Source organism: Panthera onca, chromosome C2 (assembly GCF_046562875.1).
Source record: "Panthera onca isolate mPanOnc1 chromosome C2, mPanOnc1 haplotype 2, whole genome shotgun sequence".
Taxonomy (NCBI): Eukaryota; Metazoa; Chordata; class Mammalia; order Carnivora; family Felidae; genus Panthera; species Panthera onca.
The window spans coordinates 88,450,367-88,468,711 of NC_138347.1; positions in this window are offsets into that span (position 1 = coordinate 88,450,367).

Below are 18,345 nucleotides of genomic sequence, written 5' to 3' on the forward strand. Positions count from 1 at the left end.
ATATTTAAGAGTCTCTCATGTTTTGTCCCCCTCCCTGTTTTTATATTATTTTTGCTTCCCTTCACTTATGTTCATCTGTTTTGTATCTTAAATTCCTCATATGAGTGAAGTCATATCATATTTGTCTTTCTCTGGCTAATTTCGCTTAGTCTAATACACTCTAGTTCCATCCACGTAGTTGCAAATGGCAAGATTTCATTCTTTTTGATTGCCGAGTAATACTCCATTGTATATATATATCACATCTTCTTTATCCACTCATCCATCGATGGACATTTGGGCTCTTTCCATACTTTGGCTATTGTTGATAGTGTTGCTATAAACATTGGGGTGCATGTGCTCCTTTGAAACAGCACACCTGTATCCCTTGGATAAATAACTAGTAGTGCAATTGCTACTCGGGTGGTAGGGTAGTTATATTTTTAATTTCTTGAGTAACCTCCATACTGTTTTTCAGAGTGGCTGTACCAGTTTGCATTCCTACCAGCAGTGCAAAAGAGATCTTTCTCTGCATCCTCACCAACATTTGTTATTGCCTGAGTTATTAATTTTAGCCATTCTGACTGGCATGGGGTGGTATCTCATTGTGGTTTTCATTTGTTTTTCCCTGATGATGAGTCATGTTGAGCATTTATTCATGTGCCTATTAGCCATCTGGATGTCTTCTTTGGAGAAGTGTCTATTCATGTCTTTTGCCTATTTCCTCACTGGATTATTTGTTTTTCAGGTGTTGACTTTGGTAAGTTCTTTATAGATTTTGGATACTAACCCATTCCGTCAGTTGCCTTTTAGTTTTGCTGATTGTTTCCTCTGCTGTGCAGAAGCTTTTTATTTTGATGAGGCCCCAGTAGTTCATTTCTGCTTTTGTTTCCTTTGCCTCTGGAGACATGTTGAGTAAGAAGTTGCTGCAGCCGAGGTCAAAGAGATTTTTGCCTGCTTTCTCCTCTACGATTTTGATGACTTCCTGTCTTACATTTAGGTCTTTCATCCATTTGAGTTTATTTTTGTGTATGATATCAGAAAGTGGTCCAGGTTCATTTTTCTTCATGTCACTGTCCAGTTTTCCCAGCACCATTTGCTGAAGAGACGGTCTTTATTCCGTTGGATATTCTTTTCTGCTTTGTCAAAGATTAGTTGGCCGTATGTTTGCTGGTTCATTTCTGGGTTCTCTATTCTGTTCCATTGATCTGAGCATCTGTTTCTGTGTCAGTACCATACCGTCTTGATGATTACAGCTTTGTAATACAGCCTGAAGTCTGGGACTGTGTTGCCTCCAGGTTTGGTTTTCTTTTTCAGGATTGCTTTGGCTATCTGGGGTCTTTTCTGGTTCCATATGAATTTTAGGATTGTTTTGAACTCTCACACTTTAAAGCCATTATCACTTTGTTGCATTTCCTCTGGTGTCTTTTTATCCCCTATTACAAATAGCATTATAATATTATAATTGTTATATGTCAAAATCTGGTATTGATATTCTTTTTCAAGATAATAATGTCTTAAGTTACGTTTTATGAAGACTTCTTTCTATTTTATTATATGAGTTCTGCCTTTAAATATTATATTTTTTAAAGACATATATGAAATTTGGATCGTTTCTACTTTGTAAACAAATATTTACCTGAAATGACTGATTTGCAATAGACTCTTATTTTTCATCTGATAGGATTTATGGTTATTAAGCACATTCATAAATGGACTTTTCCAATGTGCAATTGGTCATGACCAATACATAATAACTTGTTAATAAATTTGACATTATGATTTGTGAAAAATTCAAGTTCAGTTATGGTTAAAAATTAGCATTATGGAGTCTCTGGTCTAACAAATGCTAGAATCATATAGAGGAACTACCATGTACATAAATAACTGTAATACTAGTAGTGTGTCACAAGCCTATTAAAAAGGAAAGTGCCTTGTACTTTGTGACCTACATGAATTAATATTTGATTAATAAAATTAATGCCTATAACAAAAGTGTTTGGTAAAGTATTTTCCATTTTACCAGACTTTTCCAGGTTAAAAAGGTTTTTCTTGAGCACTTATGCCATAGTTTACCCATGCTAGTATTAATAATTAAATGAAATATACTGAATACAGTTCAGCTCTTGCCTGAATCAGAGTTACGGCAGGTCCATTGCCCTATTTAATTGTAAAAAAGAAGAATGTCAATACTTTGCTCACAAATGTCTTCTATACTCAATTTGGGTACCATTCTGCTATCTCTGCTATTGCTTAGTCTATTTCAATTAATGCTAGAGCAGATGAAGACATCTACTCAAGAAGCAATATATAAACTTATCATAAATCAAATTATTCAAATTAAAATATAATGCTATTCTTATATTAGGTTATTTTTTAAAGTATTCTTCCAGTGTTATAAACATTAGAGCAATATCAGTCAATCATATAGTGCAAATTTATATCATCCTTTTTGAGAGCATTACGTCAGTACATATAAAGAGACAAAAAAATGCATTCTTAACTCAGGAGTCTAATTAGTGGAAATGTATTATAAAAATGTTTAAACAAAACTAGAGAAGCTATTAAAATTATTTATCTCTGTATTAAATTTCCAATATGAATGGAATATGGGATAAATCATTGTCTAACAAAGTGATTAAATATGCGGCCATAAAAATAGCAAAAAGCATTTGCAAAACAAGGTAACATGTTCAATAAGTCAAAACGATAATAAAAATTAGCAGATACTTGGATTAGGCCTGCATAAAATTATGAATTTTAGGTAAATATTATTGGGGAATACACACACACATGCACACACACACAAATAGAAATGTTATGCCAAAGTAATAGCATTATATTTGATTTATTTCCATTTTGCTGAACATTGTTTAATATCACTTTTTCTTGGTAAAAAACGAATGAATAAACAAAGAGCTCAAGAGGCTTTCTGAGGCATTTATAGTATAACACATTGCACTTGGAATTGAGATTCAGGCTGGAAGCCTCGCCATCATATATACATACATACATACATGCATATATGTATATATACACACAACACATATATATATACATATACATATACATATACACATATATATGCTTGTATATCTCATATATATATGCTTGTATATCATACATACACACACACACACACACACACACACACACACACACACACATGCTTGTAGATAAGTAACCTAATTTTATGAACCTTAATTTCACCATCAGTTAAATATAAATTCCACTAGCCCTTCAGAGTTATAAATTAGTTAAGACTATATATGTGAAAGAGCCCTTTACAATCCCTGAAACATAGTTGATATTAAGTATATTTTAGTAGAATCTGAAATAAGGGAGATTTTTTTTCTCCTTCTAGTATTTTAAGAATGTTAATAAACTTTGTTGAAAGGCTTAACATACCGGCCTGTAGAAGGTTATATACCTTGGGAATTTTACTTGATAAGTGAGTGTACTTATTACTTTCAACACGTTGATTGTGTGTGCTTGAATGATTTTAAGAAGGAAATCCAATTTTTAGCTCCAAAGACCATTTATTGTCCCACTCACAATAATAAAAAGGGAGTCAAATGCAGGTGTGTACATAGTACAGGCAAAATGCTATGCTCTATCGAAAAAGCAAGGAATCTGCAATGATCTTCTATAAGGAGACTTTCTAATTTAAATTCTTTCACTGTTCTGTATTGTACAAATAGTTGCAAAGGATTGTAAATTCTTTAGTGGTATTTGACTGCAGGATTCTATGGAAATATTTATAGAGTACCTAGTGGTATAGTGGAAATAGCAGAAGAGTGAAATCTGGGAGAACTGGGTTCTTACAAATTCAGCTTTATCTCTTCCCTCTTCATCTGTCAAATCAGGGGTTGAATTAGAAATTATTTAAGGTTCTTTTTCAGTTTTCAAATTCTGTGATCTTATGATTCTTTGTTTCTTTCTTTCTTTCTTTCTTTCTTTCTTTCTTTCTTTCATCTATCTATCTATCTATCTATCTATCTATTTATTTACCGACTGACCGACCAACCAATCATCTACCTGTGTATCTACCTATGTACCTACAGATCTGCTTATCTAGCTAATGGGCATTATACTGTTCTTGACATAGAGTACACCTTTAATTATATATGATTATTACATGATTTATCAGCCACCTACATGTCCACAAATGTCTGAAGTAAACCCTGCTAAAAAGACTGCATAATTCCCTAAATATGGCTGTCTTGTAGGCTAACTTCTTTCACATATTTAAGAATGGAGAAAATCTACCTCATTGTTAAAGGAAAGTCTGTAATAGTCTAGAAACAGCATAGTCTAGAAACCAACTTTTTGGAGGAGGTGGGGCTAATACTTAGCATTTATTATCTTAGGTAAATACTGTTAAATATGTAAGGAACTTGGGGCGCCTGGGTGGCGCAGTCGGTTAAGCGTCCGACTTCAGCCAGGTCACGATCTCGCGGTCCGTGAGTTCGAGCCCCGCGTCAGGCTCTGGGCTGATGGCTCGGAGCCTGGAGCCTGTTTCCGATTCTGTGTCTCCCTCTCTCTCTGCCCCTCCCCCGTTCATGCTCTGTCTCTCTCTGTCCCAAAAATAAATAAAAAAAAAAAAAAAAAAAAAAAAGAAATATGTAAGGAACTTGATACCCAGAACTCAAAGGAAACTTTCTTTAAAGCCACATATTTAAATAGCCAAATGGGTGTGAAAACCCAGGTCCACCTGTGTCGAAGCCTGAGCCCTCTGTAGTATTCTATAGTGTGTTATAAGAGAAACTTGGCTAATGGACGTTTCCCCAAATGCCTCTCTTGTTTATCATGACACATCTATAGATATTCATAGGCAGCCTTTTTCCAAATGGAAATGAAAGTTTCTGTTCTAGATTTCAGGATCCTTGGTTTGCCAAGTGAAGAGAATGAAAGCATAGAAGGAAGGAAGCTTTATGTCAATTTTTCAAAGGCAGCAGAATTGGGAGCAGCTATACTAAAATGAAAAATCAGAGCAAAGCAGAATAAGTGGAGAAAAGACAACAAAGATATGATTGAGAAAGTATGCTTATTGAATTATTACACAGGATGAGGCAGGAGAAAAAAAAGATGTTTCCACTAATGATGACTGATTGTTGGAAAAGATATTTTTGAAACAAGATAGCCCATTCTCCACAAGTCAAGTGACAGGACCAAATCCAAATTTTAACAGAAAAATGTGGCTATGATAGAGTGCGCTTGTATGAACATCACAGGCAGAGCTCTGTCAATTGATGTTTCCCGCGACTAAAGCAAGATATTACTGAAGTTGCACGTTCATCACTTTCTAAACTAGATGTCAGAGATCTTAAAACACTCCAGAAGAAAAAGTCCCATTTTTTATATGGTGAAAGAGATAAAGCACACAGCAGGAAATGTAATTCTCTTGAGAATTCTTCCCAAAGGATTTGATAGAGCATAGCATTTCTTATGTGGTTTTAAATAAATATCCTACACAGAAATTTTAGCTTTTGGATCCAATTAAAACCATACTTCCTGTGCTAAATACACGTGAGGACACACCAGATTTGAATCTACAACATTACCATGAACCTGAAGGGATGTCTGTTTTCACTCCTCTCATGTAGATCGAGTTAGAGATGCTTGATGTTTGAATAAGGCAACCAGAACACTTAAGGTCATAAAGATGAGGAAGGAATGAGTGAAACTGTGCCCTTGGAGATGACAGGACATTTAAGTAGAAAGTTCTCAGGAATCTGTGAAACAACTACTAGAACTAATAAGTGAACTTATCAAGGCCATATAAAAATAAATTATTACAATACATTTAACAGCAACCAATTAGAAAATAAAAATTATATTTAAAAGTCTACTTAAAATATTATCAAAACACCCATGAAATTCTTAGGAATAATTTTAACAAAAACATGCATGACCTTTTCACTGATAATTATAGGATATTCCTGAGAGAAATTATAGAAGGCCAAATATAGAAGGCCAATGTATATGTATATATACATATATATAACTTAATATATAAAATATATATAACTTAAGATATATAATATACATAATGTATATATAACATATATATAATTTATATGTATAAAATATATATACATATATATAACATATATGTAACTTAAAAAAATATATAAAATATATATAAACTTAAAAGAGATTAGGGAGACATGGCAACTAAATCCATTGGATACCAGATCAAAAAATCTGGAACTATTCCATACATTAATACATTTTTCATAAAATATATTAATGGAACAATTGTTGAAATTTGAACAAAGTATGACATTGAGGTAATTATACAATATTAATGTCAATTTTTAATTTTGACAATTATCCTGTGGCCACATAATAGAAAGTACCATTTTTTAGAAAGAAATGCTGAAATATTTAGGTATAAATATACATTATGTCTCAAACAGTTGAGAAATCAGTGTGTATTTGTGGAGATTATATACAAACACACACACGCACATACACACACATAAAGAGAGCAGACGAGAGAAAATATGGTAAATGTTAACATTTGGAGAATATGGGTGAACTTATGGGAATTCTTTGTACTAATTTTGCAACATTTTTGTAAATATAAAAATATTTCAAAATTAAAAGTTTAGAAATTAATATCCAAGATAAACAATATAACTTTAGGCAGGTTCATCTATAATAAAATTTTCAAGGGAACCTTTTGATCTAAAGATCAATGAAGTCAGTGTGATTTTAAAGATATAGGTAAGGATGAATAGAAAGCCATAGCAATTGACACTATGTAATTTTGAAATAGTCATAGAAAAATTTATCAGGAGAGAGATACCTAGAAATGCTATGTGACAGAGAAAGGATAGTAGTTCAGTTGTGAATGGAGCCAAATGAATAGAGCTTGTGACAACTAGTTATTTATGTGGAAAAAATTACTATTAATTTTCTACCTTCCAACATAAAAAATATCTAGCTGATTTAAACAATAAAATGTGAAAACAAAGAACTCAAACTTTTAGAAGAAAATATTTTTTTTAGTGCTTTAATGGTTTGTTTATTATATAATTTATTGTCAAGTTAGCTAACATACAGTGTATACAGTGTGCTCTTGGCTTCGGGAGTAGATTCCCGTGATTCATCACTTACTAGAAGAAAATATTTTTTTGATTTGGCATAGAAAAAATAGTTTTTAAATATTATATAAAAACTACAAACCACAAGGGAAAAGACTGATAAATTCAATAATGTTTTCAACTGTATCAAAATATACCTTACAAACATGAAAAAAAAAATCAGAGCCTATGAGAAGATATTTAAAGATTTTAGTACTTAGAATATCTAATGAATTCCTTGTAGTCAATAAAAAAAAAGAAAGAACCACATTATAGAACACTGAGCAGAAGATATGAGGCGGCAGATATGAGGAGGATGAAGATTCAATAAGAGGAAAACAAGTAACCCAATTTAAAAATGGACAAAAGATTTAAACAGACACTTCAACAATGAAGATGCAAGTATGGCAAATAAGTACATAAAAGATGCCCAACGTTGTCATTAATTAGGGACGTGCAAATTAAAACCACGATGAGAAACCACTCACGGCCTACTAGAGTGGCTGACACCAACAACAAAACAATTTGACATTACCAAGTGCTGTGAGGACACATAGTGACTGCTGTTCACGTGATGCTGGTGGTAATGTGAAATGGTACAGTCACTTGAGTACTTAGAACAACCCAATGGGAACTCTTTTTAAAGATGGACAAACTGAGGGGCACCTGGTGGCTAAGTGGGTTAAGCATCTGACTTTGGCTCAGGTCATAATCTCACAGTTTGTGACTTCAAGCCCTGCATTGGGCTCTGTGCTGACAGCTCAAAGCCTGGAGCCTGCTTTGGATTTTGTCTCCTTTTCTCTGCCCCTCCCCACTTATGCTCTGTCTCTCAAAATAAACAAATGTAAAAAATAAAAAAATAAATAAAAATAAAGGTGGAGAAACTGAGAATTAGAGAAGTCCATGCTGTGCCCATGGACACCCAGTTCATTATTCTGATTAATATTAACTTTTAATTAGGGATCTGTATGCTTATTGGTTTGAAATTCTTTTAACCCTCAGCGTTCACAGAAATAAGACTTGAAATTTGCTTACGATAAATACTCCTGCATCAGAAGTGATTTCTCTGGCTTCTGACCATATAAAGATCACTGTGAATGTGCAGCTTTACCCTGTTATAATTAAAGGAAAGAGAACTGATCTCATTCTTCTTCATTTTAGAAACTGTAAACATGTAGGAAAAATGCCTTTGACTTTTGACCAAACAGGAACAGAATTAAAAATGAAAAAAGGGATATTTTGGAATTTCCACTCTCCTCCCTTCCCTACTGGGTTTGAAGGCCCTTTCCTTGTATTTGTTCTTCACCTTCAGAGATTGACACTATTTAATTTCCAGGGACTTCAGTCAGGAATAAGTATCACGTCATGACTTGAGGTGTAAGAAGAGTCTATTCCCACTGAAGCAATCACCTCACAAATTGACATCACCTCTATTTGTATATTTTGAAATATTTCCTGATATTTAAAATTTCATTTGTAGGGGCTAAGGTAGGCAGAAACAGCAATGTTTTCTTTATTCTTGAAAGCTGAATAATATATAAATAAAAAGTAAAAGAAAATCTTTAGACATTAATTCTAAGTACTGATCAATTTCTAATATTACCAAAGGAATGAAAGATACGATGCTATAGGATCTGTATAGGATCCTAACTCCTTTGAATTGAGACAATTGCTGTTTAGAAAAGTATGTTAAATATATACAATATGTCACAGAAAGACCCAGAATCATACTTGTTTTTTCTTTTCATATACAACCTCACTGGTTAATAAAAATATGAAATTCTGAAGTTTGGAAATAAATGGTATAGAATCCATTTTACAGACATTTTGAAACTATACTATCTATGTGATCAGATGGAAACTTCTGTATCTTGACACCTAAGAAACACATAATTCTATTTTAAACTTTCTATCATTCTCAGCACTTTTAGCCTTGAATGCTATGCTCTTGGCATAAAATTTTTATGATCACAAACTCCTTGCTTTAACTCATATTTCAAAGTATGCTTTGGAGGGAAAATAGCCCTACGCAAAACAGTACCCATCTTTCCACAGTGACTGTGCCACTCTCACTTTGACATTTCCTAAAGGTCATTCTTCAGGTTTCAAGATCATGTTGCTGATTTTTCTGTCTCTTTTTGCACTATCAGGGAAAGAGAATATTCTGCAAACGTTTCCTGGGCTCCTCTGTTCCCAATGGAGATTAAACAGAAGAAAACTGATTCCTTAAGGTTCAGAATCTCTAGGCTAGCTTCAGATTCTTATTTAGATACAAACACTCATAGCTTTCAGAAACCTAAAGAATCTTAGACATAAAGCACTGAGGGATTATAAAATCTTTTCAGAGGCCACAGTCTTTCCTAAAAATGAGAATGAAAAATATCATCACCACCACTGTAAACCGTCCCCCCCACCCGGAACGTGCAGTGTTTTAGTTCATTCAGCCTCTGTTGGAAGCAAAACTCATCATCATATCAAGGCATTTAGCTGTAATTCAGTGATGATATCTCAGATGTTGAGCCCATGTGTGGAGAAACATGAAACAAAGGGGGTCCTAACATTTACTGGATACGACATATATTCCCACTTAATCTTCACAGCTCCATGAGGTAAATAATTATTAGAATTCTTATTTTAAAGAGGGGGAGAGTGGGTCTAGGGCTGAAAAGCAGCTTGACCAAATACACAGATGAATCTGATTGGCTTTTGTTGCACATGTGGTTATCAGGTGCACAATCCTCAAATGTTGGTGGACCAATTCTGTTTGGGTTTTATTTTCCTAAGGATCTTTGTTGCTGATCTTTAAAGAATTATAACTGTTGTTCTTATTAAGATCATTTAAAAGGTAGCTGACTGAACTCTTTCTCCTCCTGGAGAACCTTGACAACAGAGGCAGGATGTTACTCCGCTAATTAAAGCAGGTCAGGACGGTGTCCCTTCGGTAGGTGAATGTTGTCAATAACATCAGCATGAGTCACGAATTCGTCCACTGCTTGTTTCAGCCATTCAGGGGATTTCAGCTCAATCTATATGTGGTAGACCAAAGGATCATTCAGTTTAATTGGTTCTGTAGATTGTGCATTCTTGAAGGAACAGCAAATGTTGTTTGGGGTCTAATGTGAAGAGAAACAGGAGAATGGCTGCTGCAAAATGGAAATACAATAATTTCTTGCCTCCCTTCTGAAATGTTGAGAGATTAATGAGACTGTACCCATAACATCATTAGGCTCCTTAGAAGAAAGCCGCTATATATGCCCTAAACCTTTTCCTGCTTAGTTACTGTCATCACTGCTGGAAATAGTATGGGACTTAAATCTAAAGCTCTAGACCTGAGTCCTGGCTCTGCCTGTAATTACTTGTGAAACTTTGGGCAAATTACTTAACCTTTCTCAGTTTTTGTTTCTCCATATTCGAAATGAATATTTTAATATCGAATAAGATAATTTTGAGAATTAAATGAGCAAAAGCACATGAAAATGGATGGTAAGCCATAAAAAGTATACAAATAGTAGTTATACTCACATATCACTACAAATTCAATACCACATTTGTATCACAAGATACCAATGGTTCCCAAAGTGTGCTCCATGGAAACTTAATGTTACAGATGTTCTCTAAAAAGTGGATTTTTAGTATTTGGGGCACATTTATTTATTGCAAAATAGCCTCTGAGTCTTGGGAGATGGTCTGTCTATTCAGTCGGTAACGAAATGTGGCTCTAGGTTTTCTGTTTTATGAGGCTCATGGTCACACAATATGCTTTCCTTTCTCTTTGTACTCCAGATCCGGTTTCAAAAGTGTATGTATTGTCTTTCCTGGATGGATCACTTCCATCCCTATTGATTCTTTTGCATTCTGCTCTCTTGAACCTTAGCCTCCTCCCATAACCCCTTTCCCCTCCCAGTGTATGCACACAGTACAAGGGACAATATGGATAGCAATTTGGTTTTTCCTAGTCTTGGAAAAAGAAGTAAAAAAAGCAACTAAAGCTGTAGTCTATTGATTTGTTTTTTATCCTAACATTCCAGTTTATTGCTAGATTCCCTTTTTTATATAGCATTTTCAATCATTTTCTTTAAAGTTGCTCATAAGAGACTTGTCTAACTTCCTTTATTTTCCCAGGTCCCTTCAATCTAAGGTCTTTACATCATGCATCTTGAGGTTCTATATCTTCTGGGTAAAGATCTTTTGTCTCTTTTGAGAAATATATGCCTGCTTCTAAAACTAACGTAGCCACCTCTCAGAGGTGGAGAACAAAGCTTGAAGGGTAGAAAAGATGTTTTTCATTTTTGTATTAAAAACTCAATACTCTGGCTTAAACTTGCTGCAGACAAGCCATGTGTTTGATGTTCTAAGGGTGAACTACATAGTTCTGCTTCTATGCATGGTGCCACATCCCACATTCCACAAACAGGTTCCACTTGCGGCATCTGATTGAAGTAGAACGTGTTCCAATCTTAGAGTCATAGGATTTTTAGAGCTGTGAGTCCACTTGGCCTATTATACTATATATCAAGAAAGGTATCACATATTTTTAACAGCTTTCTTCTGACGTCCACTGAAGTTTTAGAGAAAGTGTCTATTGTGAGCTATGAATAAGAAGCTGAGAAAGAGGAGTCAGAAAATATGAGACTTGGTTCAGCTAATATATGTATCCATACTAGGTAGGCTTTATATTGACTCCTCAATTCATTTATCTATTTACTTCAATCACTCATTTTTTAAGTATCATTTTGTGCAAAATGCTAGGGGAGTTGAGCGTCGCCTAGGTTCAGAATGGCCTGTTTGCTGCACACTTGGTACCTTTAGCCCTAATCGTGTTCCTATGGCAGAATCAGGCACAGCACTCTTTCTCTAGGACCTCCTCTGAATTCTTAGCATAGTGCTCCTGCAGCTACTCAACTCCATCAGAGTTGGCATGTGAGAAAAAACAAAACAAAACTATTGACCATCTCTCACCTAAGTGGTAAAGATTATAATATTTAAATTACTGAGCCATGGGGTGCCTGGGTGTCTCAGTCTGTTGAGCGTCTGACTCTTGATTTCAGCTCAGGTGATGGTCTTAGGGTTCATGGGATAGAGCCTCACATTGGGCTTTGTGCTGACAGTGTGGAGCCTGCTTGGGATTCTCTCTCTCTCTCTCTCTCTCTCTCTCTCTCTCTCTCTCTCCCCCCCCCCCGTCCCTCTCCCGCCTCCCCCTTCCCTGCTTGTGCTCTCTCTCTCTCAAAATAAATAAATAAACAAAAAAGATAAATAATTGAGCCACTATGCTAACCATTTCACATAGTTTATCTCAGTTAATCCTCACAACACCCTGTAAAGGAGGTAAGATTATCATTCCTTTCTTACAAATGTGAAGCCTGGGGCTCAAAGTACCTTGACCATAGTCACACCAGTATAGCTGGAAACTGAATCCAGGCAGTTTGAATTGAGAACCAGTGTCCTGGAAATAGTTCTTAGAAAGGGTTTCATGATGTAAGAATATTAACAGAGAACTTAGAGTTCACTAATAAGTGACATTAATGAAAATAGAGTTGACATTACTATTTTGAGTTCCATTTCCAACTCTGACATTCAAAACCCACTTGATTCTAAAAAATTAGAATGGGAATAAAATACCTCTATCACAGGATTTTAGAGGAGATAAAAATGAGATAAATCAGCATATATGCAAAGTTTTTATAGTGAATGACCTACAAATGGACACTCAGTAAACATTGGATTGCTCTCTTTCTTTCCTAAAGTATATAAGGGAAAGTAGTGGATCTCATATTTGCTCTGTCTTCTTTCAGCTTAGGAAATAAGATCTTTTGTCCTTCTGAACATTGGGATAGAGCCCTTGTGCCCCATTGAGATGATGGGAGACAGTCTGCCTACAGAAATGTCAGTAAGTCTTATCATCTCCATAGAAAAGCCACAATCATCATAACATATGTCTATATATCTCTATCTCTATCTCTATCTCTATCTCTATCTCTATCTCTATCTCTATCTCTATCTCTATCTCTTAGGATATACATATTGGCCTAAAAGACTTGATACCTATCAAATATAGATTCTTCTGAGTTGAGCAGTAGTTGATGTTGTTGTCAGCCATTTACATTTTAACATTAATTGAAACTTCTATGAGATGGCTTTGTAGGGGGTCAGGATCAGAATGCATTGGTTTATGAGACCTTGGATAATATCCATATGGAAAAAAAGGAGAAAAAATGTAGGTGGTAGAGTGTTGAAACATGTCACCCACTTCTGGTCATGCCCAGGGTTGCTTCTGCATCCCTAATTGCCCACACAGCCTATGTAATGAGCGATTTCAAGGTACACATGTGTGTGGGGAGAAACAACAGTCTGGGTGCAAGGATATGACCTGTGTGGTATTTGGTGGCTGTAGAGAAAGAAAGAGGAGGATTAGTCTGTGACTTTACTTAAATATGCTTTACTTTGAGTCTGACATCATTTTGAAAGACTGGCTTCCTATTGGCAAACTGCTGGAACAGCCTTGGTGTATACCCTTGGGAAGTGGCTTCATATTAACAGTCATCCCTGTATTCCATCAAGGCCAGCAAATGACCCAGTGGCTTAAATTCTTCTAGTGACCAATTTCAAATGTAGTAAGTGAAAGATTGTTAAGAAACAAAACTGACCTCTAAACAAATCACCATTAGTCATAAGCCTTGCCTGAGGAAGTAATCTCAATGAGAGGTATTCACAGCTAAAGGAAGAGTGTGTAAATGAGTCTTAACATGAGACAACTTGGGTTCAAATACCAGCTTCACCATTTCAAATTGGTGTGGAACCTATTGTTTAAGTCCTTTCTTTTTTATTTGTTAAAATTTGGTTTAATGTTCTATTTCTGAGAGAAAGAGAGAGAGAGAGAGAAAGAGGGAGGGAGGGAGGGAGGGGGAGAGAGAGAGAGGGAGACACAGACTCTGAAGCAAGCTCCAGACTCTAAGCTGTCTGCACAGAGCCCGATGCAGGCCAAACCCACAGACCGTGAGATCATGACTTGAGCAGAAATTGGATGCTTAACTAACTGAGCCACCTAGGCGCCCCTTGTTTAATTCCTTTAAACCTGTATTTGTTAAACAGAAATATTAATATGTATCTTATTGCTGAAAAGACTAAATTAGAAGAATAAGTGAATATGTTTGGTATATTAAAATGATATGTTTTGGCCCTTTAGCTAAATGGCACTTGAAGTGTTCTGATCTATTCCAGGGGCATCTGGCATAGAAGTATAAATGACAATTCTGTGATCTCCTCACAACCTGAGGACTCCTTGGAAAAAGGGCTCCAGGCAAGTGAGTTTAGGAAGCATAAGATTGGTCCTACTTCTGTCGTTAAGTGGCATTTTCCTGGAGAACCATGAAGCTTATGCTAGACATCTTGTACACCATCTCTGTGTCTTAGGACCGCCTCTTGTTGTCAGTAGAAAGCTCAGTAGCTTTTCCACCAATTCTCTTTTTAGCAACAGAAATTGCATTAGTCAATGAAGACACTGAACTAGGAGCCTGGAGATCTGAGTTTGCAAACCACAGAGAACTTCATGGGGCCTCTAATTTCTTACTTAGAAAATGGGGACTAGAAAGAAATGGAGGCAGAGAATGTTCTCCAATCTACAATTTAGCTCTCTGAGTCTATTTTATTCAGTCTTGATTCTACTTGACTGTCCTAACTCCTCATTTTTCTATCCTTGTTTATATCTCTATAAAAATGGACAATTTTTCTTCCTTGTTTTGTTATTTAAGATTTTGGCTTCCTTTAGAGAAGAGAAAATGTGAAATAGAATGCTAGGACTATTTAATTGTAAGACAATCTTATTCCAAAAATATTATACTGTGATAGAGATTCTTTTGGTGAATATGTATGAAAATTCAATTATTTAATTCTGTATCTATGTAAAAATGTGTTTCTCTAAATGCATACTCCTTTAATGAGGATAATTGGAGTTTCGAAAATAAGCCTTTATGACAGTGATCTCACTATTTTCTTATGTTGGTGATATTCAAGTTTTCTACTCTAGAGGTCACTATAATGTTAAAAATGGAAGACTTTTTCATGATAAGATCTTAAAAACAAGGTCCTTAAATCTGAATCTCACATAAAACTGAAAAAATAACTCTCTAACCACAAAAAGACACTTGTAAAATGACGATAATCCCAAACAGAATGTCCAAAGGGAATTAAACAGTGATTGAGGTTGGTGACTGAATTACATGCACAAAATACTTCCTCAAAGTTATATAACCCTGGGAACAACATATGATGAGCAGAAGGTGGAAAATAATGTAAAAGAAAACTAAACAAAAGAAAGTCATGAAGAGGCATCAGATAGAGTGGGAACAGATATTGAAGATCATATTGAGAAAGTCACTTTGCAGATTCTAGGGTGCCTACATGATATTTAAATAACAGTGACAAGAGAATAGAGGAAAGAAATACCTGCATGCACATTAGGAGGGTCTACATTTTACAAAAATCACTGGTCTTCAAAAAGCCACATTCAACTCTTACCTCTCATTCTCATCCCATGGTCCTGCTTCCTTGTCCGTCTAGAAATCCAAGGCAAAGCTGTGATAGACTTTCACATACAGCCTTGCAGACTAGTTTATATCTGTCATCAATCTTGCTTCTTCTTGCTAGTATCAGAAGGAAGGATACACCACTTTTTGTTTAAATCTAAATTCTTTCAGTGTTTATGGCCCCATCTCTTCCCTACTCTGCCAAGATTTTCTCCATTAGACATTCTGCTTCTTCAGTGGATATCTTTAACCCTATTTTTAATTTTTTTTTTTAATTTCCTGGCTCATCTTTCTCAGTCAATAAACATGTTTGAGCATTTCTTTTTTTTAAATTTTATTTAATTCCAAGGTAGTTAATATATAGCGTAGTAATGGTTTCAGCAGTCAAACTTAGTGATTCATCCCTTACATATAAGACCCAGTGCTCATCACCCACTTATCTTCTCCCCCCTCCAGCAACCTTCAGTTTGTTCTCAGTATTTAAGACTCTCATATGGTTTGCACCCCCCCTCTGTTTTTAGCATTTCTTATCCAAAATTGGAAGAAGAAAGAAAAATGAACCCAAAAACCCTTTATCTTTTGATCTTGCTTACTGACTATCCATCTGGTCCTCCAAATCTCTGGTAAAAATAATCTATAATCTCTTCTAAATTTACTATTTAATTCACTACAGTATAATGTTTGGCCTCACCATTCCTCAAACTGGCCTTACTGAATGACCTTCTAATTGACCAATTCAATGGATATTTTTTAATCCTGCTTTGTATACTTTCCTTTGCATTTGACATTACAAATTATATCCTTGAACTTTCTAGTCTTTTATTTTTGGTGACATTTTATTCTTCTCTTTTACATATATACCTCCGGTCTTTGCAGACTGCTCTTATCCACTGACCGCTTCATTATTAGAATCCCCAAGTCACTCCCAATATTTAAAAGTCTTCAATGGCTCTCCATCACCATCACATAAAATCAAACCTCTTGATATGGCATGGCAGGCATTCCATAATCAGATGCCTTGCCTAACACAGTACCTTGAGCCTAAATTTATAAATATTTGCAAAAGGAAAATATGTAAAAATAAATGCATGTAGTTCTTAAATTTTTAGAGTTTTCACTAATTTAATGTTTTCATGTGTCTATTCAAACTTGGACCATGAATCACAATTTTTGTTTGGACAAATTAAGTCTCTAAATGTTTGGCTGATATAAGGTAATAAAATATAGCTGTAGTGAATCATGCCAATCTATCCACTTAAAATAGGAAATGCTTTATTTTGGCATATGGGCCTTCTTTGGGGAACTTACCTCCTATAATAACATATGGCCAAGTTTTGAGCGTGGAATTAATTTTTGTCACTATCACATTCCAAGAATTCTAAGTATCATTTACTCTTCTTTCCTTAAAAGACCTAATAATGTTATATTTATTGAACCTAGTATTTATTTCAGCCATGAAAATGGTTATTTGCTTTGCTTTTTTCATGTATTATTCAGTATCTATTACACCTGGTCATTTTTTCCTGGTGCAAAAGCAATCATTGACTATATATATACATATATATATATACACACATATATACACACACACACACACACACACACATATATATATATGGTTGTATATATATATATATATATATATATATATATATATATATATGGTTGTGTTTCAATAAAACTATGAATACTGAAATAATATAATTGTGTCATAAGATATTACTCCTGCTATGAATTTTTCAACTAAGTAAAAAATTTCAAAAAAAGAAGAAGAAAAGAAATTTAGCCTAATAGGCTATACAAAAATAGGCAGTGGGTGGCCAGGTGGGCACTGGAATAAGTTAGCCTGGCATAAAAACTGGACTCTATAATAAATGTCAGGACTTTTTTTTTTTTAATTTTTTTTTTAACGTTTATTTATTTTTGAGACAGAGAGAGACAGAGCATGAACAGGGGAGGGGCAGAGAGAGAGGGAGACACACAGAATCTGAAACAGGCTCCAGGCTCTGAGCTGTCAGCACAGAGCCTGACGCGGGGCTTGAACTCATGGATCATGAGATCGTGACCTGAGCCGAAGTTGGCCGCTCAACCGACTGAGACACCCAGGCGCCCCTAAATGTCAGGACTTTGAATACGCCATTTAACCTTTCTGAGTTTTTTCCTTGACTTTAAAATGGAAATGATATTACACACAGGGTTTGGTGAGAACTAAAAAATACTACATGAGGATATGTGGACACAAAATATATTCCTACTAATTGAAAAATCCACATGTTAGGTATTTTTATCTTACCTAAAATCATAGTAATTCCTGATAGAATAAGTGTTTACTGGGTGCCTGGGTAGCTCAGTCAGTTAAGCATCCAACTTCAGCTCATGTCATGACCTCATGGTCCATGGATTCTGTGTCTCCCTCTCTCTCTGCCCCTCCCCCACTCGTGCTCTGTCTCTCTGTCTCTCAAAAATCAATAAACGGAGAGAGTGCCGGAAAATGGCGGCGTAGGAGGACGCGGTGCTCACAGCGCGTCCTGCCGATCACTTAGATTCCACCTACACCTGCCTAAAGAACCCAGAAAACCGCCAGAGGATTAGCAGAAGGGAGTCTCCGGAGTCAAGCGCAGACGAGAGGCCCACGGAAGAGGGTAGGAAGGGCGGCGAGGCGGTGCGCGCTCCACGGACTGGCGGGAGGGAGCCGGGGCGGAGGGGCGGCTCGCCGGCCAAGCAGAGCCCCCGAGTCTGGCTGGCAAAAGCGG